General features: G+C 37.8%; 2 non-coding genes across 2 annotated transcripts; both read left to right on the forward strand.

The window, feature by feature from the left end:
- The first annotated feature begins 2,716 nt into the window (after positions 1-2,716).
- Positions 2,717-2,824, forward strand: LOC148564957 (small nucleolar RNA R71). Its single transcript, XR_015884203.1, has one exon. It is a non-coding gene; the product is annotated as a small nucleolar RNA R71 (small nucleolar RNA).
- Positions 2,825-3,608: 784 nt separating this feature from the next.
- LOC148564958 (small nucleolar RNA R71) lies at positions 3,609-3,716 on the forward strand. Its single transcript, XR_015884205.1, has one exon. It is a non-coding gene; the product is annotated as a small nucleolar RNA R71 (small nucleolar RNA).
- Positions 3,717-26,356: the final 22,640 nt, after the last annotated feature.

Raw genomic sequence — 26,356 nt, forward strand, 5'->3', positions numbered from 1 at the left:
GTTTGAAAGGGACCTCAGGGATCACTTTCTTCTTGGCCACAACATCATAGAAGTGGTTTTGATGGGCTTTGGAGATGAACCTTTCCATCTCCGATGACTCGGATGTGGAAGCTCTTGTCTTCCCTTTCCCCTTTCTAGAGGATTCTCCGGTCTTAGGTGCCATCAATGGTAATGGAAAAATAAAAAGCTTATGCTTTTACCACACCAAAATTAGAATTTTGCTCGCCCTCGAGCAAGAAAAGAAAGAAAAGATGAAGAAGAAGAAGAAATGGAGGAGATGGAGAGTGGTAAGTGTTTTCGGCCAAGAAGGGTGTACAGGGGTGTGTTGTGTGAATTTGATGAAGAATGGAGGGCTTTATATAGGGAAGGGAGGGGGGTTAAGGTTCGGCCATATGGGTGGGTTTGGGTGGGAAATTGGTTTTGAATTTTGAAGGTAGGTGGAGTTTATGAGGTAGGTTTATGGGGAAGAGTGGATGGATGTGAGTGGTGAAGAGGTGATGGGGAAGAGAGTTTGAGGTGATTGGTGAAGGTTTTTTGGGGAAGAGTGTTTATGGGGTTGTGTGAAAGAGAGTGGTGAGAAGAAGTGAGTGGAGGTAGGTGGGGATCCTGTGGGGTCCACAGATCCTGAGTGGATCCTGTGGGGTCCACAGATCCTGAGGTGTTCAAGGATTTACATCCCTGCACCCATTAGGCATGTAAAAATGCCTTTGCACCCAACTCTGGGCGTTCAGCACCAGGTTGGTGGCCATTTTGGGCGTTCAACGCCCATTTGTGTGCCATTTCTGGCGTTGAACGCCAGAACCATGCCTGTTCTGGCGTTCAGCGCCCAGAAGCTGCCCATTTTGGGCGTTCAGCGCCAGAACCATGCTCTGTTCTGGCGCTGAACGCCAGACAGATGCTCCTCCAAGGTGTGATTTTTCTTCTGCTGTTTTTGATTCCGTTTTCAATTTTTATATTTATTTTGTGACTCCCCATGATCATAAACCTACAAAGACATATAACTAAGAAAAATATAGTTAGATAAATAAAAATTGGGTTGCCTCCCAACAAGCGCTTCTTTAATGTCAATAGCTTGACAGTGGGCTCTCATGGAGCCTCACAGATGTTCAGAGCATTGTTGAAACTTTCCAACACCAAACTTAGAGTTTGACTGTGGGGGCTCTGGTTGACTCTGTTTTGAGAGAAGCTTTTTCTGCTTCCTCTCCATGGTTGCAGAGGGAGATCCTTTAGTTTTAAACACAAGGGAGTCCTCATTCCATTGAAAGACTATTTCACCTCTGTCAACATCAATCACAGCTCTTGCTGTGGCTAGGAAAGGTCTTCCTAGGATGATGGATTCATCCTCTTCCTTTCCAGTATCCAGGACTATGAAATCAGCAGGGATGTAAAGGCCTTCAACCTTTACTAACACGTCCTCTACTTGTCCATAATCCTGTTTTTTTGAACTGTCTGCCATCTCTAATGAGATTTTAGCAGCTTGCACCCCATAGATTCCCAGTTTCTCTATTACAGAGAGGGGCATGAGGTTTATCCCTGAACCAAGGTCACACAGGGCCTTAAAGATCATGGTGCCTATGGTACAGGGTATTATGAACTTTCCAGGATCCTGTCTCTTCTGAGGCAATGTCAGTTGATCTAGATCACTTAGTTCATTGATGAACAAAGGAGGTTCAACTTCCCAAGTATCAATGCCAAATAATTTGGCATTCAGCTTCATGATTGCACCAAGAAACTTGGCAGTTTGCTCTTCAGTAACATCCTCATTCTCTTCGGAAGAGGAATACTCATCAGAGCTCATGAAGGGCATAAGGAGGTTCAATGGAATCTCTAAGGTCTCTAGATGAGCCTCAGAGTCCTTTGGTTCCTCAGAGGGAAGCTCCTTATTGATCACTGGATGTCCCAGGAGGTCTTCCATCTTGGGATTTGCGTCCTCCACTCCCCTTGTAGGTTCGGCCATGGTGCTTATGTCAATGGCCTTGCACTCTCCTTTTGGGTTCTCTTCTGTATTGCTTGGGAGAGTACTGGGAGGGATTTCAGTGATCCTTTTACTCAGCTGGCCCACTTGTGCTTCCAAATTTCTAATGGAAGACCTTGTTTCATTCATGAAACTCACAGTGGCCTTAGATAGATCAGAGACTAAATTTGCTAAATTAGAAGTATTTTGTTCAGAGTTCTCTGTCTGTTGCTGAGTGGATAATGGAAAAGGCTTGCTATTGCTAAACCTGTTTCTTCCACCATTATTAAAGCCTTGTTGAGGCTTTTGATCCTTCCATGAGAAATTTGGATGATTTCTCCATGATGAGTTATAGGTGTTTCCATAAGGTTCACCTAAGTAATTCACCTCTACTATTGCAGGGTTCTCAGGATCATAAGCTTCTTCTTCATAAGAAGCCTCTTGAGTACTGTTGGATGCAGCTTGCATTCCATGCAGACTCTGAGAGATCATATTGACTTGCTGAGTCAATATTTTATTCTGAGCCAATATGGCATTCAGAGTATCAACTTCAAGAACTCCCTTATTCATAGGCGTCCCATTACTCACCGGATTCCTTTCAGAAGTGTACATGAACTGGTTATTAGCAACCATGTCAATGAGTTCTTGAGCTTCTGCAGGCGTTTTCTTTAGGTGAATGGATCCACCTGCAGAAGTGTCTAGTGACATCTTTGATAGCTCAGATAAACCATCATAGAATATATCCAGGATGGTCCATTCTGAAAGCATGTCAGAAGGACACTTTTTGGTCAACTGTTTGTATCTTTCCCAAGCTTCATAGAGGGATTCACCTTCTTTCTGTCTGAAGGTTTGAACATCAGCTCTAAGCTTGCTCAGCTTTTGAGGAGGAAAGTACTTGGCTAAGAAAGTCATGACCAGCTTATCCGAAGAGTTCAGGCTGTCTTTGGGTTGAGAATCCAACCATAATCTAGCTCTGTCTCTTACAGCAAAAGGGAAAAGCATGAGCCTGTAGACTTCAGGATCTACTCCATTAGTCTTAACAGTATCACATATCTGCAAGAATTCAGTTAAGAACTGAAAAGGATCTTCAGATGGAAGTCCATGAAACTTGCAGTTCTGCTGCATCAGAGAAACTAATTGAGGTTTCAGCTCAAAGTTGTTTGCTCTAATGGCAGGAATGGAGATGCTTCTTCCATGTAAATTGGAATTAGGTGCAGTAAAGTCACCAAGCATCTTCCTTACATTAGGTGTTTCCATAAGGTTCACCTAAGTAATTCACCTCTACTATTGCAGGGTTCTCAGGATCATAAGCTTCTTCTTCATAAGAAGCCTCTTGAGTACTGTTGGATGCAGCTTGCATTCCATGCAGACTCTGAGAGATCATATTGACTTGCTGAGTCAATATTTTATTCTGAGCCAATATGGCATTCAGAGTATCAACTTCAAGAACTCCCTTATTCATAGGCGTCCCATTACTCACCGGATTCCTTTCAGAAGTGTACATGAACTGGTTATTAGCAACCATGTCAATGAGTTCTTGAGCTTCTGCAGGCGTTTTCTTTAGGTGAATGGATCCACCTGCAGAAGTGTCTAGTGACATCTTTGATAGCTCAGATAAACCATCATAGAATATATCCAGGATGGTCCATTCTGAAAGCATGTCAGAAGGACACTTTTTGGTCAACTGTTTGTATCTTTCCCAAGCTTCATAGAGGGATTCACCTTCTTTCTGTCTGAAGGTTTGAACATCAGCTCTAAGCTTGCTCAGCTTTTGAGGAGGAAAGTACTTGGCTAAGAAAGTCATGACCAGCTTATCCGAAGAGTTCAGGCTGTCTTTGGGTTGAGAATCCAACCATAATCTAGCTCTGTCTCTTACAGCAAAAGGGAAAAGCATGAGCCTGTAGACTTCAGGATCTACTCCATTAGTCTTAACAGTATCACATATCTGCAAGAATTCAGTTAAGAACTGAAAAGGATCTTCAGATGGAAGTCCATGAAACTTGCAGTTCTGCTGCATCAGAGAAACTAATTGAGGTTTCAGCTCAAAGTTGTTTGCTCTAATGGCAGGAATGGAGATGCTTCTTCCATGTAAATTGGAATTAGGTGCAGTAAAGTCACCAAGCATCTTCCTTACATTATTATTATTTTCGGCTACCATCTCCTCTTCCTGTTCAAAAATTTCTGAAAGGTTATCTCCGGATTGTTGTATTTTAGCTTCTCTTAATTTTCTCTTCAGAGTCCTTTCAGGTTCTGGATCTGCTTCCACAAGAATGTTCTTATCCTTGCTCCTGCTCATATGACAAAGAAGAGGGCACAGAAAAATAATAATAATGATAGAGATCCTTTATACCACAGTATAGGGATCCCTGTGTGAGTAGAAGAAGAGGGGGAGACAGAATGTAATATAATGGAAGAAACACAACTGTGAGGATGGCAGAGATGTGAGATGAGATGTTAGTAGATGAATAAAAGAATAAGATGAGAGAGAAGGAATTTTCGAAAATGATTTTTGAAAAAGAGTTAGTGATTTTTGAAAATAGTTTTTGAAAAATGTTAGTAATTTTCGAAAATTAAGATTTAAAAATTAAAAATTAAAATAATTAATAAATTAAAAAGAAATTTTGAAAAAGGGGGAAGATATTTTCGAAAATGAGAGAGAGAGAGTTAGTTAGGTAGTTTTGAAAAAGTTAAGAAACAAACAAAAAGTTAGTTAGTTAGTTGAAACAAATTTTGAAAACCAATTTTGAAAAGATAAGAAGTTAGGAAGTTAGAGAAGATATTTTGAAATCAAATTTTTGAAAAAGATAAGAAGATATTTTTGAAAAGATATGACAGAAATTAGTTTTTGAAAAAGATTTGATTTTTAAATTCTCAATTAATGACTTGATTCACAAGAAATCACAAGATATGATTCTAGAACTTAAAGTTTGAATCTTTCTTAACAAGCAAGTAACAAACTTCAAATTTTTGAATCAAAACATTAATTGATTATGTTATTTTCGAAAATTTGATATAAAAATAAGAAAAAGATTTTTGAAAAATATTTTTGGAATTTTCGAAAATAACTAAGAATTTTGAAAAAGATTTGATTTTTGAAAAAGATTTTGAAAAAGATAAGATTTTCAAATTGAAAATTTGATTTGACTCATGAGAAACAACTTTGATTTTAAAAATTTTTTAAAAAGTCAATCCAAATTTTCGAATTTGATGAGAGAAAAAGGGAAAGATATTTTTTTGATTTTTGAAATTTTTTATGAAGAGAGAGAAAAACAAGAAAAATGATGCAATGCATGAAATTTTTAGATCAAAACAATGAATGCATGCAAGAATGCTATGAATGTCAAGATGAACACCAAGAACACTTTGAATACCAAGATGAACATCATAGACACAATTTTGAAAAACTTTTAATGCAAAGAAAACATGCAAGACACCAAACTTAGAATTCTTTAATGCTTAGACACTAAGAATTCAAGAATGCATATGAAAAACAATAAAAGACACAAAACAAAAAATCATCAAGATCAAACAAGAAGACTTACCAAGAACAACTTGAAGATCATGAAGAACACTATGAATGCATGAGAATTTTCGAAAAATGCAGGATGCACATGCAATTGACACCAAACTTATGACATGACTCATGACTCAAACAAGAAACACAAAAAATGTTTTTGATTTTTATGATTTTCTAATTTTTTTTATTTTTTTTTTCGAAAATTAATTGAAAAAGAAAAAATAAGGATTCCAAAAATTTTAATATGAATTCCAGGAATCTTGCATTCTTAGTCTAAAGCTTCAGTCCAGGAATTAGACATGGCTCACTAGCCAGCCAAGCTTTCAATGAAAGCTCCGGTCCAAAACACTAGACATGGCCAATGGCCAGCCAAGCTTCAGCATGTAATTCATACATGACACGCCTGACATACTCATTCCCAAAGGAATTAGACATGGCTTTACAGCCAGCCAGGCTTCAACATGCTTCATGAAACACTAGAATTCATTCTTTAAAAATTTTGAATAAAATTTTTTTGAAAACATTTTTATTTATTTTTTTTTCGAAAACAGGTGAGAAATTTTTGAAAGATTTTTGAAAAATTTTTGAAAAGAAAACAAAAAGAAAATTACCTAATCTGAGCAACAAGATGAACCGTCAGTTGTCCAAACTCGAACAATCCCCGGCAACGGCGCCAAAAACTTGGTGCACGAAATTGTGACGTCCAGGCTCAAACAATCCCTGGCAACGTGAGCAACTTGGTACGCGCAATCGTGATTACGCTTTGATTATGTGAAATTCATGGCTCTTTCTTTCCCTGGCAATGGCGCCAAGAACATGGTGCCAATACCATGGTTCACAACTTCGACACAACTAACCAGCAAGTGCACTGGGTCGTCCAAGTAATACCTTACGTGAGTAAGGGTCGAATCCCACGGAGATTGTTGGTATGAAGCAAGCTATGGTCACCTTGCAAATCTCAGTCAGGCAGATATAAATTGATAATGGTGTTTTCGAATATTAATTAATAAAATAGGGATAGAGATACTTATGTAATTCATTGGTGAGAATTTCAGATAAGCGTATAGAGATGCGTTTGTTCCTCTGAATCTCTGCTTTCCTGCTATCTTCATCCAATTAGTCTTACTCCTTTCCATGGCTGGCTTTATGCAAGGGCATCACCATTGTCAGTGGCTACATCCCCTCCTCTCAGTGAAAAATATGCTCACATGCTCTGTCACAGCACGGCTAATCATCTGTCGGTTCTCGATCATGCTGGAATAGGATTCACCCTCCTTTTGCGTCTGTCACTAACGCCTAGCACTCGCGAGTTTGAAGCTCGTCACAGTCATTCAATCATTGAATCCTACTCGGAATACCACAGACAAGGTTTAGACTTTCCGGATTCTCTTGAATTCCGCCATCATTCTAGCTTATGCCACGAAGATTCTGATTAAGAGATCTAAGAGATATTCATTCTAGCTTATTTCATGTAGAACGGAAGTGTTTGTCAGGCACGTGTTCATAGGGGAGAATGGTGATGAGCGTCACACATAATCATTACCTTCATCACATTCTTGGGTGCGAATGGATATCTTAGAAGCGAAATAAGATGAGTTGAATAGAAAACAGAAGTACTTTGCATTAATCTTTGAGGAACAGCAGAGCTCCACACCTTAATCTATGGAGTGTAGAAACTCTACCGTTAAAAATACATAAGTGATAGGTCCAGGCATGGCCGAGATGGCCAGCCCCCAAAACGTGATCACAGGATCAAAATACAATCCAGATGCCAAATACAATAGTAAAAGGTCCTATTTATAATAAACTAGCTACTAGGGTTTACATGAGTAAGTAATTGATGCATAAATCCACTTCCGGAGCCCACTTGGTGTGTGTTTGGGCTGAGCTTGAGTGTTGCACGTGTAGAGGTCCTTCTTGGAGTTGAACGCCAGCTTTTGTGCCAGTTTGGGCGTTCAACTCTGGTTTTGGATCCTTTTCTGGCGCTGGACGCCAGAATTGGGCAGAAAGCTGGCGTTGAACGCCAGTTTACGTCATCTATTCTTGGCCAAAGTATGGACGATTATATATTTCTGGAAAGCCCTGGATGTCTATTTTCCAACACAATTGGAAGCGCGCCATTTCGAGTTCTGTAGCTCCAGAAAATCCAGTTTGAGTGCAGGGAGGTCAGAATCCAACAGCATCAGCAGTCCTTCTTCAACCTCTGAATCTGATTTTTGCTCAAGTCCCTCAATTTCAGCCAGAAAATACCTGAAATCACAGAAAAACACACAAACTCATAGTAAAGTCCAGAAATGTGAATTTAACATAAAAACTAATGAAAACATCCCTAAAAGTAACTAGATCCTACTAAAAACATACTAAAAACAATGTCAAAAAGCGTATAAATTATCTGCTCATCAGAACTCTTGATTTGGAAGGATCGAAGGAGAAATTTATAGTTGGGTTAAATGTTAGATTGCTATCCTGTCACCAATGCCAATCCCTTTGAACTAAGTGGGTTGTAACTCGTGAATAGATTTGGCAGTCCAACTTGTTTGACTTTCCCTTACCTAGTAAAGGATAACCAAACAGAGTAACCGTTAATTATAAATCAATCTTAAAAATCACTCCATCAATGATAGAGATTCTAACTGATCAATTTCCAGTCAAGGCTTTTATTTATATTATTTAAAATTCCTCAATTTAAATTCCAATTTACTTAGCTCAACTTCTTGGAACATCTAATTAATAAAACAACACACTTTTCTGCAACTCGTTGGGAGACGACCTGGGACTTAAAACTCCCAGTAATTTTAATTTAAACTCTCTGTGACATATTTCTAAATTGATAGGCAGATTTTCGGTGAGTTAAGAACTATACTCGCAACGTAACCATTTTAATAAATTTTTAATTAACCAGCTTCTGCTTCCAATCACTTATCCTATTCCTGAAGAATTTTTAGAGGTTCTTCTATTCTCTCTGGTTCCTCCAGATCAGGCTGAACATCTTTAAAGATGTCCTCTAGCTCTGATTCGAGACTCTCAGTCATATTGATCTCTTCCACCAAGGAGTCAATAATATCAATGCTCATGCAGTCATTTGATGTGTCTGGCTGCTGCATAGCTTTGACAGCATTTAACTTGAACCCATCCTCATTGAGTCTCAGGGTCACTTCCCCTTTTTGGACATCAATGAGAGTTCGTCCAGTTGCTAGGAAGGGTCTTCCTAGAATGAGAGTTTCACTCTTGTGCTCCTCTATTTCCAGCACTACAAATTCAGTGGGAAAGGAAAATGGCCCAACCTTGACAATCATGTCCTTAATTATGTCTAATGGATATTTAATGGAGCCATCAGTAAGTTGAAGACATATCCGGGTTGGTTTGACCTCTTCAGTCAAGCCAAGCTTTCTGATAGTAGTTGCAGGGATTAGGTTGATACTTGTCCCAAGGTCACATAGAGCTGTCTTGGTACAAGTACCCTCTGATGTGCATGCTTCTCTGGTAAGCTTGTTAGAATGACTGCACTGCATTCTTCAGTAAGAAAAACTTTTTTAGCTTCTCCCCAATCCTTCTTATGACTTAAGATCTCTTTCATGAACTTAGCATAAGAGGGTATTTGCTCAAGTGCTTCTGCAAACGGAATCTTTATTTCGAGAGTCCTGAGATAGTCTGCAAAGCGGGCAAATTATTTATCCTGTTTCGCTTGGCGGAGTTTCTGAGGATAAGGCATTTTGGTTTTATATTCTTCAACCATAGTTGCTACAGGTTTATTTCCTACAGAGGCAGGTTGAGAAGCCTTCTTGAGGGAGTTATTATCAGCACTTGTAGGTGTCTGATCCCTCATTGGCGTTTGAACGCTAGGATAGGGGGATGGATGGGCGTTTAACGCCAGATTCCTACCCTTTTCTGGTGTTTGAACGCCAGAACTGGACATGGATTGGGCATTTAACGCCAGATTCCCACCCTTTTCTGGTGTTTGAACGCCAGAACTGGACATGAATTGGGCGTTTAACGCCAGTTTTTCACCCTTTTCTGGCGTTTGAATGCCAGAATTATTTCTCTCTGGGCTCTTACTGTCCTCAAAGGGATTTCGGGCAGTGGTATGTTCATCCTCTGTCAGTTGTTCCTTCCTTGACTTTCTGTTGCCTTAAGTTGAGACATTTATTGTCTTCCCACTCCTTAATTGAACATCTTGGCATTCTTCTGTTATCTGTTTAGATAGCTGCTGTCTTGTCTGATCCAATTGTGCTTCCATATTCTGGTTAGCATTTTTAGTGTCTTGGAGCATCTCCTTGAATTCTACAAACTGTTTTGTTATAATAAGCAATTGCTGATTGAGTTCAGCAACTTGTTCTTGAGGACTAAATTCAGTGGATACTGCTTTAGCCTCTTTTTTCGAGGAGGACTCACTGCTTAAGTACAGATGCTGATTTCTAGCAACTGTATGAATGAGCTCTTGAGCCTCTTCAATTTGTCTTTCTCATGTGTATAGATCCACCACCTGAGTGATTTAGAGATATTTGAGCTTTTTCTGTAAGCCCATAGTAAAAGATGTCTAACTACACCCACTCTGAAAACATTTCAGAGGGGTATTTCCTTAGCATCCCCCTGTACCTCTCCCAGGCATTGTAAAGAGATTCATTATCCTCTTGTTTAAAGCCTTGGATGTCCAGCCTTAGCTGTGTCATCCTTTTTGGAGGGAAATATTGATTCAAGAATTTGTCTGATAGCTGTTTCCATGTTCTTATACTTGCTGTGGGTTGGATATTTAACCACCTCTTAGCTTGATCTTTTACAGCAAATGAAAACAGTAATAATCTGTAGACATCCTGATCCACTTCTTTATCACATACTATGTCAGCAATTTATAAGAACTGTGCCAGAAACTCAGTAGATTCTTCCTGTGGAAGACCAGAATACTGGCAATTTTGCTGCACCATGATAATAAGCTGAGGATTTAGCTCAAAACTGCTTGCTTTGATGGGAGGTATACAGATGCTACTCCCATATGCAGCCGTAATGGGGTTAGCGTATGACCCCAGAATCCTTCTAGACTGTTCATTTCCACTTAGGTCCATGATGGATAAAAGGGAATTAATGTGAATTGCAAATAAAATATATTTTTATTTTTATTTTATTTAGTTAAAAACAAACCGAATAAATAAAAAAGAAATAAGATAAAATAAAATAATTAGAAATTAAAATATAAATTTCGAAAACTAAGAGAAAAAGGAAAAATAAATTCGAAAACTAAAATAATTACTTAATTAAGAAGATTTGAAAAACTTTGGATATGATTTTTGAAAGGGATTTTGAATTTAATGAGGAAAGAGAAAAATAATAAAATGACACCAAACTTAGAATTTTTAGATCAAAACAAAGAAAACAAACAGGAAAACTTTGAATATCAAGATGAACACTGAGAGCAACTATTGAAAAATTTTTAAGAAAACAGAAACACAAAGGACACCAAACTTAAAAATTTTTATACTCTGAGCACTAATAATTCGAAAAAAAATGAAAGAAAAATAAACTTATGCAACTGACACCAAACTTAAAATATGAAACTAAACTCAAACAGAAGACTAAATTATGAAGTTATTGGTTTTGATTATTTTCGAAAATAATTTAGAAAAATAAAATAAGGATTTTAAAATTTTAACGAAAAACAATAATAGAAGACTCTAAACCAAAAAAAAAAAATTCCTAATCTAAGCAACAAAATAAACCGTCAGTTGTCCAAACTCGAACAATCCCTGGCAACGGCACCAAAAACTTGGTGCACAAAATCATAATCACACTTTTGCAATTCCGCACAATAAACCAGCAAGTGCACTGGGTCGTCCAAGTAATACCTTACGTGAGTAAGGGTCGATCCCACGGAGATTGTCGGCTTGAAGCAAGCTATGGTTATCTTGTAACTCTTAGTCAGGATATCAATAATAATTCTCAGTTTTAATTGGAATGAGTAAAAGAACATGGATTAAATAATACTTGTTATGTAGTAATAGAGAACATGTTGAGGTTTTGGAGATGCTCTGTCTTCTGAATCTCTGCTTTCCTACTGTCTTCTTCTTCACGCACGCAAGGCTCCTTCCATGGCAAGCTGTATGTTGGTGGATCACCGTTGTCAATAGTTACCATCCGTCCTCTCAGTGAAAATGGTCCAGCTACGGGTTTCGTTGGGCTAATCATCTGTCGGTTCTCACTAGTGTTGGAATAAGATCCATTGATCCTTTTGCACACTGTCACTGCGCCCAACATTTGTGAGTTTGAAGCTCGTCACAGTCATCCCTTCCCGGATCCGAGTCGGAATACCACAGACAAGGATTAGACTTTCCGGATCTCAAGAATGCTGCCAATTGATTCTAGCTTATACCACGAAGACTCTGATCTCATAAATTTGAAGGCTCTGTTGTCAGGAGAGGCAATCAAACTCGTGAACCAGGAACCAAAGAGATATACACTCAATCTATAAGGTAGAACGGAAGTGGTTGTCAGGTACGCGTTCATAGGTTGATAATGGTGATGAGTGTCACGGATCATCACATTCATCATGTTGAACTGCGAGTGAATATTTAGAATAGAAACAAGCGTGATTGAATAGAAAACAGTAGTAATTGCATTAATCCATCAAGACATAGCAGAGCTCTTCACCCCCAACCATGGAGTTTAGAGACTCATGCCATAGAAGATACAAAATTCAGATCTAAAAATGTCATGAGGTCCAAAATAAATCTCTAAATGTAGTTTTTATACTCAACTAGTAACCTAGGTTTACAGAAAATGAGTAAGCTAAAATAAATAGTGCAGAAATCCACTTTCAGGGCCCACTTGGTGTGTGTTTGGGCTGAGCACTGAAGCTTTCACGTGCATAGGCTATTCCTGGCGTTGAACTCCAGCTTTTGTGCCAGTTTGGGCGTTTAACTCCAACTTTTATGCCAGTTCTGGCGTTTAACGCTAGAAAAGGGTAAGAAACTGGCGTTTAAACGCCAGTTTGCGCTACCAAATCTCAGGCCAAGTATGGACTATTATATATTGCTGGAAAGTACAAGATGTCTACTTTCCAACGCAATTAAGAGCGTATCAATTGGACTTCTATAGCTCCAGAAAATCCATTTCGAGTGCAGGGAGGTCAGAATCCAACAACATCTGCAGTCCTTTCTCAGCCTCTGAATTAGATTTTTGCTCAGGTCCCTCAATTTCAACCAGAAAATACTTGAAATTATAGAAAAACACACAAACTCATAGTAAAGTCCAGAAATGTGATTTTTGCATAAAAACTAATAAAAATATAATAAAAAGTAACTAAAATATACTAAAAACTACATGAAAATATCACCAAAAAGCGTATAAAATATCCGCTCATCAACAACCTCCTCCAGTTTCTTATAGGTATAATCCAACTCCTAATGCATACCAATCTAATGGATGTGGTAACCACAAACACCATATGCCTATGAACCACCTCCTTCACATAGTTTTAAACCACCATACTCACAAGCCCCCTACCACCAAACATCTCCATATGACCCTAATCCTTATCCACCATACCAACCACCTTATGAGCCATATGAACCATACATAGAACCACAAAAATTCTAACATAATTACTCCCAAGAACTACCTCCATATACACCATCTCCATATCCTTACCAAGATGAACCACCTTCAAATTATGAACCCTTCCTCCCAAATAATGAACCCTCTCTTCCACCACCCCCCCAATAGATGAATCTCTCCAAACCTTCTTGCAAGAACAATGAAGAGATATTAGCTCTTATATCCAAAGGCAAGAAGAAAAGCAAAAGGAGTTAAAGAAGCTAGAATTCATGGTTGCTACCATGGCGGAAGCCATTAACAACATGGCCTCCCACCTAAGCTCATGCATCCCAAGTACTCCCATTGAAAAATGTGGAGGATCAACCAAGAAGCATAGTGAGGGAGTGAACTTGAAACTTCAAGGTGAAGAAGAGGAGTTGAAGCAAGAGTTGCAACAAGAGGGGGAAGTTAAGACATTTGAGCCGGAAGGAGTGGTTGAAGATTTAGGAGATGTTGGAAGTCCATGGGAATGTAGAATTATGGAGCCCTCTTCCAAGAAACTTGATATTGATGTTGAGGAGGGTGTACAACCTCCAAAGCATATGATGGTTGAAGACTTTGAAGAGCTTGATCAAGAGATGGATTCAATCATTGATGAGTTTCTATCTACAATTGAATTCTCTCCCACTGGACTTGACATAGAGATTAAAGAAGAAGATACACAACCTCCCATACCCTTGGTAAGCAATGAAGAAGAGATTGAATTAGAAGAAAGCTACTAAGAAGAAGAGGTTGAAGTTGAAGAAGCTTCCAAGGAAGATGAAGTTGTCAAGGAAGAATACAAGGGAGTAGAGCTTGCAAGGACATTGGAGACACCTCTCCCCAAGCCATCACCATCCATCTTTTCATTAAAGTGGGTAAACCTCTCATCTCTAAGCTTTATTATCCCACTTGAATATGGTTTGCTTGAGACGGATGGTCAACTTAGAGCTCTTTGTGGCTTTAAGAGCAAAAGGGAGATGGTTAGTGGTTCGAGGAATCACTCTAGGTTCATCATGGTTGGAAGCTCAAGGTTTAGGAGCAATGGTTAGTGTAGAACCAAAATGGATGGGTCTAGGAGGTTCGTTTGGTGCCTAAACTTGTAAATCACCCGGATGGAATCATGATGATCAACTTGAAGACGGGTGGCAAAACAAAGTGTGGAATCCCGGATTACAATGTGAGGATCAACTTTGGGAGCTCATGGTTTGTGAAGAACTCCATCAAAGCTTGGAGCTATTAATTTTTAATGATGGAGCCTATTCGAGATTCAAGCATTGGTGGATGTTCAAGGATGGATTCAAGCACAAGCCACCTTGATGAGAGCTCCCCATAAGTCCAACTTAAGGTGAATAAACAAAAGTGCTAGGTGGGAGACAACCCACCATGGTAAAATCTTTTCATTTTTCTCTTTTGTACATAGTGGTAAATTAGTTTAATTTCATGTTTTGTTTAGTTTGTTGAGTTTATTTGTGAGTCTAGTATGTTAAATAGGGTTTAATGGTGTTTGGGTAGCTGTTTGGAGGTTTGGAATGCTTGGTTTGGTGCAAGAACTTGGAAAAATTTTGAAAAACAGAGCATCCAGCCACGCATACGCATCACCCACGCATACCCGTGACCCCAAGTGTTTTGACTGATCGCGCGTACGCCTCTTCCAAGCGTACGTGAGACATCCAAAATTTTCACCACCCATACAAAAACCAGAGAGTTGCGCCCATTTTGGGATGGAATTGTGCCTCTAGCACAAAATACACCCACGCATACGCGTTGCCTCTCTCTAATTTGACCATCACGCATACGCGTGGGCCACGCATACGCGTCGCACACCTTTCACCTCACCACGCTTACTGATAGCAAGAATTGTTGTCGGTAAGGAATTTCTCTTCTAGAAATAAGAATTTCGTTGTAAGCATAGCTCCAAACCAACGAACAACTCTCACATCAAATTATATTTTGGTTGTCACAAGTACAAACCCCAATAAGAATTAACCAAAGTATTTAGACTTCGGGTCTTCTCACAAGGAATTGCAATGAAGTGCTCAATTATCGGCTATGAAAATACAATGGGGTTTGATTTTGATAAGAGGGGCATCAAAATAAATGTGCAAGAAAAGTAAAGAGAGCAATTAAAGAAAGCAATTAATAAAGAGAGATATTCATGGCAAGAATTGAGATCATAGGCTTCCTATCCTCATCATACAATGATTAATTCATCTTATTTAGTCAACTCCAATAAATAGGGAGAAAGTCAAATAAGATTAATCAATCATACCACAATAATAAATAAGAATTTATCTTATTACGTCATCTCCAACATTGGAAGAAGATATAGGTTATCTTCCATGAGAGAAAGTATAACAAGACTAGCTAATCTCAATCCAAAAGTCCTAATCAACTTACTAATTAAATTAGCAAAAGATTAGCGTCAATGGAAACAATATTAGCTAACAACTCTAGATCACCAACATGAGTTGGGTTTTTATGACTCAAGATTGCCTAATTACTCTTTCTAAGCCAAGAATGCTAAAAAATCTACTCTAAAACCCAACCAAGCATTTTGTCAAACACTTGGTGGGTACAAAGGGAAAGCATGGTAAATGAGCAAGAATAGTAAAATCTACCAATTACAAGTTGCAAGGAAACAAGAAATCAATAATAGCAATCAAGATCAATATAAAAGAAGCATAGAAACATGAAATTGCATTAAAAGGAAATTATATCCAACAATGGTTCATCAACATAAAAGTAACAAAATAAGGGAAATGAACAAGTAAAACTAGAAGAGCAAAGATGTAATAAAAGAAATTAAGAAGGAAAAAAAACTAAATCAAGACAAGAATTGAAAATTCGATTTGAGAAAATTAAACCTAAACTACCCTAATTTCTAGAGAGAAGAGAGAGCTTCTCTCTCTAGAATTCTACCCTAAAACATCATGAAAACTAAATTATGAATACTTGGTTCATTCTCCCTCCAATCCTTGGGTTCAATAGCATCAGAAATGAGTTGGATTGGGCCCAAAATGCTTCAGAAATCGCTGGGGGCGATTTCTCTTTAGTGGGCCACGGACAGCATCGGCACGCACGCGTTCATGACGCGTGCGCGCCCCTGAGCGCAAAGTAACGTATGGCAAATTTATATCATTTTGAAGCCCTAGATGTTGGATTTCCAACGCAACTGGAACCGCCTCATTTGGACCTCTGTAGCTCAAGTTATGGTCGTTTGAGTGCAAAGAGGTCGGGCTTGACAACTTTACGGTTCCTTCATTTCTTCATGAGTTCTCCCACTTTGCATGCTTTTCTCCTCACTTCTCCCATCTAATACTTGCCTTATGAACCTGAAATTACTCAACAAAAATATCAAGGCATCGAATGGGATTAAAGTGAATTAAAATTATCAATTTTAGGGCCTAAAAAGCATGTTTTCACATTTAAGCATAAATCAAGGGAGAATTGCAAAACCATGCTATTTCATTGAATAAATGTGGGAAAAGGTGATAAAATCCCCCAAATTAAGCACAAGATAAACCACAAAATTGGGGTTTATCAAATCTCCCCACACTTAAACCAAGCATGTCCTCATGCTAAGAATAAAGAAGGTCAAGAAATGGGTATGAACATTTATTCAATGCAAATAAACTATGTGCACCTATCTATATGAATGCAACTAAATGCAAAAATGGTTCTACCTACTTGGTTAAAAGTAAATCAATCTCCAAGAACATATATAAGCAAGTAGGCCAAAGGTCATATGACGACTCACAAACTCTACCAATTCAAATATCAAAATGAAGTCCAAATAGACTTGCAAGAAGAACGCTCATGAAAGCTGGGAACAAGGAATTGAGCATCGAACCCTCACCGGAAGTTTATCCGCTCTAGTCGCTCAAGTGTATAGGGTCGATTCACTCAATTCTTCTCTAATCATGCTTTCCAAGATTTGTTTTTCTTCTAACAATCAACAGTTATTCAATGCATGCATACATTCATCATGAGGACTTGTTCATAGGTTGTAATGGGGCTAGGGTAAAGGTAAGGATGCATATGGTCAAGTGAGCTTGAAATTTGTATCTTTGATTAGCCTAAGCTCTCACCTAACACATGTAACAACCTATACAATTCTAATACACAACCTAGCTACCCATGATTACCACTTTTTTTTCACATACTCATGCATTCTCTTTAATTCACATTCCATATGCATTGATTTTTATTGAACTTTACTTTGGGGCATTTTGTCCCCTTTTTATTTCTTTTTTGCTTTTTTCTTTTTCTATATTTTATATATATATATATATATATATATATATATATATATATATATATATATATATATATTTTTTTTTTTTTCTTTATCATCATTTTTTTAAAGTATATACAAACATATCAATGCATATGGTTTTACATATAGTGCATGAATATGTACCCAATCCCAAAAATCTTCAACAAAAATATAAAAACACATTTTCCTCTCAACCAATGTCCCAAGTTTCCCATACCCAAATGATACACACCCTCACTAGCCTAAGCTAATCAAAGATCCAAATTAAGGACATTTATTGTTTTTCACTTAGAGGTAGTGATGTGCTAACATTAAGAACAAAATGGATTAAATAGGCTCAAAATTGGCTAACAATGGTTGATGAAAGGTAGGCTATTTGGGTAAGTGAGCTAAATGAAATGATGGCCTCAATCATATAAATGCATGTATACATGGAATAATGGACATAAAGAATCAAGCAAATCAAAGATTACAATAATAGAAAGAGGATAATACACACAAGAATGGAAATAAGTGGTTATAAAATGTAACCACACAATTAGGCTCAAAACTCACATGCTTGTGTTCTTAACTCAAAAACCATGTTCCAAAATAAATTCTTCAAGCAAGTTCAACAAGAAAATTTTTTTCAAATTGGTAGGGTGCCCTAAAAACAGTTTCTTGGAAAAGAAATCATCACCCTAACCAAGTAGTCCTAACATAAAAAGAAGTGGTAAAATATGTACAATTTCTAACTAGCATGCAACCTACCATGCAATGCAACAACTAATCTAACAAAGACAAAAATTAAAAATTGGTGTTGAAAAAGGAAGTTGTTACCCATGGAGGTCGGTCGGACGACCTCCTCACACTAAGAAATTTGTACCGTCCTCGGTGCATGCAAAGGAGAGCAAAGTGGACAGGTTGCTACAATTGATGAGCTCTTTCAAAAGGTTGTGCGGGTGAACTTGTTTGTTACCCCATTTAGAAGTCTTTCCATTCCTTTCCTTCTTGGTGGCCAACCTAAAAGGAAAGAGAAAGAAGGATAATTAAGCCTATATCAAAGATATCAGAGCAAGTAGAACATAGGCGGGGCTGATGCCAAATAAGAGTATGGTTCTCACTACCTGGTAGCTACAACATGTGAGTGAGAAAATAATATAAGCTAAGGCGTATTAACTAACACTTGATGCAAGAGTAAAGTTAAAGCATGAAGAGCATTCAAAAGCATCAAGTTCAACTAGAAAGAGTGGGTCATGAAAGACATGCAAGTTCATATCAATGCACAAAGAATATAAGAGTTATACAAGCTTAAGCATTGATTTAAAAGTTTCATCACTCAACAATATCAAACAAGTCATGAAGCACCAAGATTAACCAAGAAATTCTCAACAATTGAGTAAGAAAATTCAACTCCATTATTAAAACAAGAACTTAGAAAAGAAAACAAGAACAAGTTATAAAACAAAATTAAAATGCAATGAATAACACTAGGCAAATGCAATAAAAGAAAATGGAAGAAAAGAAATTTTTTTTTCCAGTGCGGACGCGTCATGCACGCTTCCGCGCCGATGCGCAGTTTGGCCAAAGGACGCGTACGCGCCAGGTGCGCGCACGCGTGGGTTGCAGGCACAGAATAGGCACAAACTGGGCATAATTCTCTGGAACATGTACCAGGAGGGCAAGTGGCGCTATCGGCGCGCACGCGCACAGCGTGCCTGCACGCGCATTACGCGATTTGAGTCAACGGCGCGTACGCGCTAGGTGCGCACACGCGCAGGTGGTTTGTGCCTCAGGCATGGTGCTGGCGCAGTGTAGGCACAACTATCGGGTCAATGTATGGAGGGATGAATTTTTGGCATCCACGCGTACGCGTACATGGCGCGTCCGCGTGGATGATCAAAAATGCTTGAGGCGCGCGTACGCGCCAAGTGCGCGCACGCGCGGGTTGGTGCTCTATTTTTCAAAATTTTTCCATGTTCTTGCACCAATCCAAGCATTCCAAGCCTCCAAACAGCTACCCAAACACCATAAAACCTTACTTAACATATTAAACTACTAAATAGACTCAACAAACTACTCTAAATATGAATTTAAACTAATTCTACCAATATTTACAAAAGAGAAAATGAAAAGATATTACCATGGTGGGGTGTCTCCCACCTAGCACTTTTGTTTATTGTCCTTAAGTTGGACTTATAGGGAGCTCCTTGTTATGGTGGCTTGTGCTTGAATTCATCTTGGAACCTTCACCAATGCTTGGTTTTCCATTGTGCTCCAAAATTTCTAATGAGTTGCAACAAGTCTTGATGGAGTCCTTCACAAGCTAAGGGTTCCCAAAATTGATCCTCATATATACCCGGATCCCAAATCTTGTTTCTACACCCATCTTCAAGTTGATCATCACAATTCCAATTGGGTGAGAAGTGATCCGAATTCTCAAGTAAACACCAAAGCATCTTCCTAGACCCCTTTAGTTGAGGACTATACCAACCATTGCACTTAGACTTTAAGCTTCCAACTATAAGGAACCTCGATTGGCATTTCCACCCACTAACCAATTCTCTCCTACTCTTAACTCCACAAAGAGCTCTAAGTTGCCGATCCGTCTCAAACAAACCATACTCAAGTGAGAAATTAAAGATTAGGGATAAGAATTTTACCCACTTGAATGTTGTATTGGATGGCGACTTAGGAAGGGGTGGTCCCAATGATCTTGCAAGCTCCACTCCCTTGTGCTCTTCCTTGACTATTTCCACCTCTTTACAACTTTCCTCAACTTTAACCTCTTCCTCTTGGTGGCTTGCTTCCAATTCAATTTTTTCTAGATTGCTTACCAAGGGTATGGGAGGTGAGGTATCTTCTTCCATACCTTCTATGTCAAACTCAATCGGAGAGGATTCAAGTGTACATAAGAATTCTTCAGTGATTGAATCCATCTCTTGGTCAACCTCTTCAAAGGCTTCAACCACTTCTTCCGGCTCAATTGTTTCAACTTCTTCCCCTTGTGACAATTCTTGCTTCAACTCCTCTTCTTCACCTTGAAGCTCTAAGCTCACTCCCTCACTATGCTCCTTGATCGCTACTCCACATTCAATAATGGGAGTTCCTTGATTGCATAGGCTTAGGCGGGAGGAGACCATATTGCTAACGGCTTCCGCTAGGGTAGCCATCTTGGCTTCTAGCTCCTTAAACTCCTTTTGGTTCTCTTCTTGCCTTCGAATGTAAGAACTAACACATTCTTGGAGAGGATCATCCATTGGAGGTGGTGTGGAAAAAGAAGTTTCAACGTTTGGGAAGGAGGTTTCATAATTGGAAGTTGGTTCATCTTGGTAAAGGTATGGAGGCGGTGTATATTGAGGTGGTTCTTGAGAGTAATTGTGTTGGAATGGTGGTGGTTCCATGTGTGGTTCATATGGTTCATAAGGTGGTTGGTATGATGGATAAGAATTAGGGTCATAATGAGGTGTTTGGTGGTAGGGGGCTTGTGAGTAGGGTGGTTCAAAGTCATGTTGAGGGGGTGGTTCATAGGCATGTGGTGGTGGGTTTTGACAATCACAATAAGGGTCACCACATCCATTAGATTGATATGCATTAGGATTGGAGTTATACCTATAAGAAACCGGAGGGGGTTGTTGCCAAGAAGGGTGATCAATCCTTTGAGGCTCCTCCCACCTTTGATTGTTCCATCCTTGATGCACATCCCCATTGAAGCTTCCATTTCCTACAACATAATTTGAGCCAAACTCATAGCCAAAGGGGTGAGAATTCATAATTGCAAATAAAAATATAAGCTACAAAAATAAGAAACAAAGCACTAAAGCTAACAAAAACTAACAAATAAGCAAAAAGCAAACATATTCACATATTCACAATAGCCAATAACATAACACCATTGCAACTCCCAGGCAATGGCGCCATTAATTTGATAGCAAGAATTGTTGACGGTAAGAAATTTCTCTTCTAGAAATAAGAATTTCGTTGTAAGCATAGATCCAAACCAACGAACAACTCTCACATCAAATTAAATTTTGGTTGTCACAAGTACAAACCCCAATAAGAATTAACCGAAGTATTTAGACTCCAGGTTGTCTCATAAGGAATTGCAGTGAAGTGCTCAATTATCGGCTATGAAAATACAAGGGGGGGTTTGATTTTGATAAGAGGGGCAATAAAATAAATGTGCAAGAAAAGTAAAGAGAGCAATTAAAGAAAGCAATTAATAAAGAGAGACATTCATGTGAGATCATAGACTTCCTATCCTAGTCATACAATGATTAATTCATCTTATTTAGTCAACTCCAACAAATCGGGAGAAAGTCAAACAAGATTAATCAATCATACCACAATAATAAACAAGAATTTATCTTATTACGTCATCTCCAACATTGGAAGAAGATATAGGTTATCTTCCATGAGAGAAAGTCTAACAAGACTAGCTAATCTCAATCCAAAAGTCCTAATCAACTTACTAATTAAATTAGCAAAAGATTAGCGTCAATGGAAACAATATTAGCTAACAACTCTAGATAACCAACATGAGTTGGGTTTTTATGACTCAAGATTGCCTAATTACTCTTTCCAAGCTAAGAATGCTCAAAAATCTACTCTAAAGCCCAACCAAGTATTTTATCAAACACTTGGTGGGTACAAAGGGAAAGCATGGTAAATGAGCAAGAATAGTAAAATCTACCAACTACAAGTTGCAAGGAAACAAGAAATCAACAATAGCAATCAAGATCAACATAAAAGAAGCATAGAAACATGAAATTGCATTAAAAGGAAATTAGATCCAACAATGGTTCATCAACATAAAAGTAACAAAATAAGGGAAATGAACAAGTAAAACTAGAAGAGAAAAGATGTAATAAAAGAAATTAAGAAGGAAAAAAAAACTAAATCAAGACAAGAATTGAAAATTAGATTTGAGAAAATTAAACCTAAACTACCCTAATTTCTAGAGAGAAGAGAGAGCTTCTCTCTCTAAAATTCTACCCTAAAACATCATGAAAACTAAACTATGACTACTTGGTTTATTTTTCCTCCAATCCTTGGGTTCAATAGCATCAGAAATGAGTTGGATTGGGCCCAAAATGCTTCAGAAATCGCTGGGGGCGATTTCTCTTTAGTGGGCCACGGACAGCATCGGCGGGCACGCGTACGTGGCACGTGCGCGCCCATGAGCGCAAAGTAACATATGACAAATTTTATATCATTTCGAAGTCTCGGATGTTAGCTTTCCAACGCAACTAGAACCGCCTCATTTGGACCTCTGTAGCTCAAGTTATGGTCGTTTGAGTGCGAAGAGGTCGGGCTTGACAGCTTTACGGTTCCTTCATTTCTTCATGAGTTCTCGCACTTTGCATGCTTTTCTCCTCACTTCTCCCATCTAATACTTGCCTTATGAACCTAAAATTACTCAACAAACATATCAAGGCATCGAATGGGATTAAAGTGAATTAAAATCATTAATTTTAGGGCCTAAAAAGCATGTTTTCACATTTAAGCACAAATCAAGGGAGAATTGCAAAATCATGCTATTTCATTGAATAAATGTGGGAAAAGGTGATAAAATCCCCCAAATTAAGTAAAAGATAAACCACAAAATCGGGGTTTATCACTTACGCGTCACCCCACGCGTATGCGTGGGAACCCTGTTCCATCCATCTCTATTTCATCTCTTCTCTTATTTCCATTTCTTTCCTTCTTCTCTTCTCTCCTCTTTTCTCTCCCTCCTTCAACCATCATCCAACACTACCAATCACCATCTTTTAGTTTATTAGTTAATTAGTTAGTTTAATTTTTGTTTATTTTTTTTCCATTTTTCATTATAAGTGTTGGATTATTAATCTTGTTTGCTATCTACTGCTGCTGATTATTGATAAGATGTTATTTTAACATCATTATTGTTAATTTTCATTGTTGGATTTCTTTACTGAGGTTACAAATTATTACTTGGTTTGAGTTCTTAATGCTTAATGTTTTTGAATATCAAGTACATGTTACATTGCCTTCAAGCTTTCTAAATCTTTTGAATTGCATATTTTGGCCACCATGTAATTTAAAGCATTCATCATCCATTGTTAGGCAATTATGTATTGTCAATGCATTTTTTGTTAGGTGATGCCTATTTATGATTGACCCTTATTTACATCACCTATTTCATGTATTGAGATCGTGAAAACGTTGAATTGGATTGAAAGCTTACATAGTGACATATTTTTTAGCTTTGTAAAGTTTTGTGGACCATGCTTGCTATGTGATTGATTTTAATTTCTATCTTCTTTTTCCTAAATTCCATAGCACCCATGTGTTTCACCTCTATGTCACTTAGGTGTTGCAAATAAACTTCAATATGTGTCATTGTTTGATGTGTGAGTTCTATATTTCATTTGGTTCACTAAGTTTACTTGCACATCAATCAATGTTCATTCATCATCCATTTCACAATTGCTTGATTTTTGCTTGAATGCTTTTATGCTTCTTTATCGCTTGTTTGTTTATCTTAACTTACAAGTTTCCTTGAAGTATTTCAAGCACACTAGAATGAGTGAAGTGCATACTTTCTTTTGTGTAATTGTGACATAGCTCTTTATGCTAGTGTCTCTAAACCGCATGAAACTTAGAACTCATACACTATTCTTCTTAAATGTTACACTAATTCACTCACTCAATTCTAGTGGTTTTTACCTCATTCAAATAATTTACGTTTCCTGGCTTTTGTATCTTCTCATCTTACTGTGCTATTTTCTGTTTTTCATTGGTGAGTCATCATAAGCATAAATGGAAGCGGGAGAAAGAACACGCAGCAACCGGTTGATCCATCAGTTGAAGGTGGCAATCCAAAAAGCCGCTGAATACACCGAGGACGGTGCAAACTTTTAAGTGTGGGGAGGTCGTCCAACCAATCCGCATTTTTGGATGACAATTTCTAATTCCAACACTTTTGCATTTCATATTTAGGTCTTTTAGGATTTTTAGTTGCATTTTCTTCTTTTGAGTATGTAATATAATAAGCTTAGTCAAAATAATCAAATTTTTCAAGACCTCAATTGATTTGAGTAAAATTTTTTTAGAACTTGCTTGAACTATACATTGTGGAACATGATTTTTGAGCTAAGAACACATAAGTATGTGAGTTTTGAGCCTAATTGTGTGGTTACATCATATAACCACTTTTTTTCCTTCTTGTGTGTATTATTCTCTTTCTATTATTGCAATCTTTGATTCGTTTGATTCTTTATGTCCATTATTTTGTGTATGAATGCACTTATATGATTGAGGCCATTGTTTCAAATAGCTCACTTACCCAAATAGCCTTACCTTTTATCTTCCATTGTTAGCCAATTTTGAGCCTAGGCTAAACCCATTTGTTCTTAATTTTAGCACATTACAAGCCTTAAAGCGAAAAACAATAAAAGTCCCTTGTTTGGATCTTTGATTAGCTTAAGCTAGTGAGAGTGTTTATCATTTAATTGTGGGAGAGTTGGAAACATTGGTTGGGATAAAAGAGTGTTTTTGTATTGAAAATATTAGGAATTGGGTACATACTCATGTATTAATTAAATGTTAAACCATATGCATTGATACTCTTGTATATACTTTATTGCAAAAAAAATACAAAATAAAGAAAAATATATCAAAAGAAAAATAAAAAGAAAAAAAGAAAGAAAAAGAAAAGCAATAAAAAGGGGACAAAATACCCCAAAGTGAAGTTCAATAATAATCAATGCATATGGATTGTGATAAAAAAAGAGAATGCATGAGTGTGTGAAAAAGTGAAGAATGGGTAGTTAGGTTAGCATTTGAATTTTATGGGTTGTTATATAGGTTAGGTGGGAAGCTTAAGTTAATCAAAGATTCAAATTCTAGTCCACTTAACCATATACAATCCTACCTTGACCCTAGCCCCATTACAACCTTTGGATAAGTCCTCATGATATTTGTATGCATGCATGAAATAATTGTTGATTGTTAGATGAAAAACAAATCTTGGAAAGCATGATTAGGGGAGAATTGAGTGAATAAACCCTATACACTTGAGTGACTAGAGCGGGTACACATCCGGTGAGGGTTCAATTGCTCAATTACATATTTTCACCCGTGATCATATCTTTTCTTGCAAGTTTGTAAAATATTTTCGATAACTCAATCTAATTGTGGGTTTGACTTGGTTGTTAATATATTTAGCCCTTGTATTCACATACGTATTCTTGGAAATTGATTTATTTTGACCAAGTAGTTGCATTCATTTAGATAGATTACATATAGATAGTTTGCATTGAATAAATATTAATACCCTTTGTTTCTTTCTTGAGTTTAGCATGAGGACATGCTTAGTTTAAGTGTGGGGAAGTTTGATAAGCCCCAATTTTGTAGTTTATCTTGTGCTTAATTTGGAGAATTTTATCAACTTATCTCACATTTATTCAATGAAATAGCATGGTTTTGTAATTCCCCTAAAATTTGTGCTTAAGTGTGAAAACATACTTTTTAGGGCTTAAAATAGCTAAATTTAATTCACCTTAATTCTATTCGATGTCTTGATATGTTTGTTGAGTGATTTCAGATTCATAAGGCAAGTATTGGATGGAAGAAGTTAAGAGAAAAGCATGCAAAGTGGAGAATTCATGAAGAAATGAGCATTTGGAGGATTGAAGGCCACGCACACGCGTCACCCACACGCACGCGTAAGAGGAGATCTTCAAGCCACGCGCACGAGTCAGCCACGTGTACGCGTGAGAAGGAATTTTGCAAGTGACGAGCGACACGTGACTCACTTAAAGTGAATTCGCTGCGGCAATTTCTGAGCTGTCCAGGCCCAAATCCAACTCATTTCTGAGACTATTTCGTGCAGAATTCAAGATGGGTCAAGGGGGAGCATTTAGTGTAGCTTAGGTATCATGTAGGGTAGTTTTCTAGAGAGAGAAGCTCCCTCTTCTCTTTAGAATTAGGGTTCTTAAGTTTATTTCCTCTTAGATCTAGGTTGAATTTCTTGTTTTCATCTTATTTCTTTTACATTTTCATGCTCTAGTAGTTTAATCCCTAGTTTTCTCTTGTTGAT

The sequence above is a fragment of the Arachis ipaensis genome, chromosome B5, assembly GCF_059453495.1.
Source record: "Arachis ipaensis isolate K30076 ecotype BB chromosome B5, ASM5945349v1, whole genome shotgun sequence".
Classification (NCBI taxonomy): Eukaryota; Viridiplantae; Streptophyta; class Magnoliopsida; order Fabales; family Fabaceae; genus Arachis; species Arachis ipaensis.